Here is a 3,539-nt window from a genome sequence, read left to right as displayed (position 1 = left end):
ACGAAGAAGGGTGACCACTGACACCCCATCATTGATTCCCTCCTTTATTCAACATTATGGGCGAGGACCTGTGCTGCCCCCAGCCCGTAGGCTGAGCAGGTTCCAAGCAAGGACACAGCCACAAGCACCACATTCACACCGTGGGGGCAGTGCGGAGACGTGGCTCCATGGTAGAGCCCACACCTGGCTACCGGGGACCCGGGTTGGGTCTCCAACATGGTGGGAAACAGAAACAAAGCAAACAAACCCCAACAACAACAGAGTGGGGTGCTGGGAGCAGCCAGGAGCCAGTGTAGCCGGGTGACAGGACAGTGTTCCAAAGGAGTGGCAGGCAGAGGCCCGGGGAAACAGGACGCGGGTAGGTGGAGCCTCATTCCAGGTCTGCCCGTCCTCCCCGTCCACTGTCCAGAGTCCCCTCCTGTGGCATCATCTTAGCAAGACCTGCTGGGGTGAGGTTTCAGTTGGTACCCCTCCCCCAGGAACCCCTGCAGTCAGCACCAGGACTCACGTCTGCCCTGGGCCACAGGCGAGGACTCCCCGAGCCACGCTCCTAACTGAACATGCATCCCTTTCCCCCTTCCCCTGCGAGCTCCCAGGCGGTGGGGGGAGGCACAGTCACTTCTTCGTCTTGATGAGCATTATCGTGGCCGTAGCAGCTGAGCGCCACAGATCCTCCATCTCCCAGCACCCCGCCTTCCACCCCCACAGCACCCCGTGCCCCACTGATGATGCCGCAATGCTCCATGTGTCAATCACATCCCCGTGAGGCCATCACCCCATGGTCAACCCAGCCCCAGAATCCTGCAGGGTGGGAGGGTCTGCGCTGGGCAGGTTCAGGTGTCAGGGGTCCCACCAGCAACAGAATGAGAGACCCAAATCGGAGGGGGCTTTTAAATACCTTTCCCTGCAGTGTGGGAAGGGCTTAGAGCAGAAAGGAAGGAGGGCTGACCCTGGAGACCAAGGAGAGAGTCACAGAGAGGAGTCCACCCTGGAGGAAACTGGCTTTCAGCAATGTGACCCAGCAGCCGGGTGGGGACAGGTAAGGGAACACTGGGTTGTGCCCTCTTCCCCTGACCCTCCGCCCCGCCCTTGCAGAAGCCCAGGCAAAGGGGCCCATGGTGGCAGCTGGTGTGGGCCCTGCTTTGCAGTCTATTTTGTGATGCTTGGACATCTTGGGGACTGCCCTGGTGGGTGAGTAACTCCTGGAGACCAGCAGAGATGCCCTCGTGTGAAAGCCAATCCAGAGTCCTTCCATGACCTGCGGCTCACACAGTGTCCCTGGTACTGGGCAAGCAGGGACCACCCTGCAGCTCAGGGACCCTGGTAACTATTCAAACTGCTGGATCCTGCGCCAGCTGGCTCAGGCTATCTACCCTGCGTCACCCGTTCCTTCCTCTTAAAACCACCACAGAGGCACTGGCCCCTGCGTGCTGCTGCTTCTGTCTCCTGAATGATCTGGGTGTTTCTCGGTGTGACCTGCATGGCCTGGGGCATGGTGTGTCGGGGGTGGCTTGGCCCTCTCCTCTTCTTTCAAGGTAGTCTGCACCTTACCTGACACGTGTAATTCCAGGTGCATTCGCAAGCACAGCCCACACAGCTCTCCTCCCTGGGCGGCACAGGGGTGCAGTGGAGAGCTGGTGCAGGGCACCACCAGTGACTTGGTAGGCAGGGATCTGGGTCAAGAGTGGTCATGGCGTTTGAATTATGCAGCTTAAACACAGAAGTCTTCCTGCCGACTGATCTCTGAGTCTGTAACAGGTGTCACGCTGTTGGTGTGGCTGCTCAACAATTATTATTTGCATTAATCGAAACATCTGCTCAACCTCCCGCTAACCCACGTTGTGGACCTGGGGATGAAGGCACAGCTGCAGCCCGCCTGAACTTCCAGCTCCCTGATGGCTCTAGGAGTAATCTCTGGTCCCCAAGAGCATGCCTTTGAGCAAACACTGTTCCTTAACTCTCTTCTCGTGCCTTTGTGGGGCTTCCCAGCCTTTAAAGGTCAAGCGGCTACAGGGGCTGGTATTCTTCTGTGGGCCAGATTCCCATTTCACATGGCTCTGTGGGAGCATCCTCTGTCTGAAGGAGAATTCGGGTCTGTGAGATGAAAACCCGCCCCGATACCTGAAAAAGAACAATTTGGAAAACCTCAACCCTTAAGAGGATACTGGGAATTGCAGGCCCTCAGACACCTTGACTCATCTGTTGGCCTGGAACCTGGTGCACCTGGGCTCCCCGGGAGGGTCAGGGCTGAGTGCAGGCTGAGCAGACGTCTGGGAACAGCGCATACGTTCACCATCGTGAAGCTTCTCTCTTGCACCTTGGAGGAGTAGAGGCCCAGACAGAGATAGCCAATCACGCCCCTAGATGCTGGAACAGGGCGGGGTTGGGGTAGAGGCTGGGGACTTCTCCTGAGGATTGTCTAAGAGCCCAAAGTGAGTAAGAGGCTGCCAGATTTAGCAAATAAAAACACAGGATACCCAGTTACATTTGAATTTCAGAGAAACAAAAATAACTTTTAGTATCGGCCGGCGTGTCTCAAGTGTCTGAACTTCACAGCTGACCGGCCGTGTTATGAGCTTCATCTGACAACCCTGGAAGGGGACTCCACCGGTCCCAGCCACAGCCCTTGCCAGGGAGCTGAGGTCATGGGCGTGGAGTAGTGGGAGGGTATCGGGTGCAAATGCCAAGTTCAGAGGCAAGGAGGCAGAACAAGAAGGCCGAACCAAATGGAACTGGTTCAAAGTGGGGGTGGGTCTGGCCCAAGAGAGAGAGGACTAGGACAGAGTGTCTGGAGCAGCTGGCTGAGTCAGCTGCCGCCACAGGCCACTGAGCAGGCGTTTGTGCCTGATGCCTGACTTGTTTGGGCTGTATGCAAACAGAATGTGATTTGCGGGGTCACTGGGAATGTGGGCCATTGTCTAGGGGAGATGAAGAAAGCCTTCTTCACACCCCTTTCCTCCTGGAGGGGGGTGCCCGGCTCGGAACTGCACTCTCAGGCAGCAGAGACCCACACTCTGGCTTAGCAGGCAGTCTCCTGGGCTTTGTTCCAGCCCTTCCCATCTCCAGGACAGGCAATGACCTGCGGCGCCCAAGTCATGGAGAGTCTGGCCTGGCACTTACTCCTCCAAAATGTTAGACCAAGGGGAGAAAGTGAGACAGAAACCTGGAGAGAGGACAGTGGGTCTCCACTCGTGGAGAAGAGAGGCTGAAGGCTCATGCGCTGGCCTTGCCAGTCCTGGGCCTGTGCCAGCTCAGGGGCTGCTGATCACATAAATGGCAAGGGGCCTCTTAGCAACAATGGCAGCTTCCACGGGTAGGCTCCCCATCTTTGTCACCTGCCCAGCATCTGGCCTGTACTCTGAGTGTGCTCTAGTGTAAAACACAGGTATGCACTCATACACACCTGCATGAGAGTGTGCCTTAGAATGCGGTCCTTCCCTTTGTCCCTCTGCAGATAGGAGCTGTCAGTCATCCTGGGGTTACACAGGAGGAGAGGGGAGGTGGAGCCCAGTGAGGCTTCTGCACCTGCCCAAGGCTGA

Source organism: Spermophilus citellus (assembly GCF_964194105.1).
Source record: "Spermophilus citellus genome assembly, chromosome: 11".
Taxonomy (NCBI): domain Eukaryota; kingdom Metazoa; phylum Chordata; class Mammalia; order Rodentia; family Sciuridae; genus Spermophilus; species Spermophilus citellus.
The sequence above is the reverse complement of the archived record's forward strand: the minus strand, read 5'-3'. Positions refer to the sequence as shown.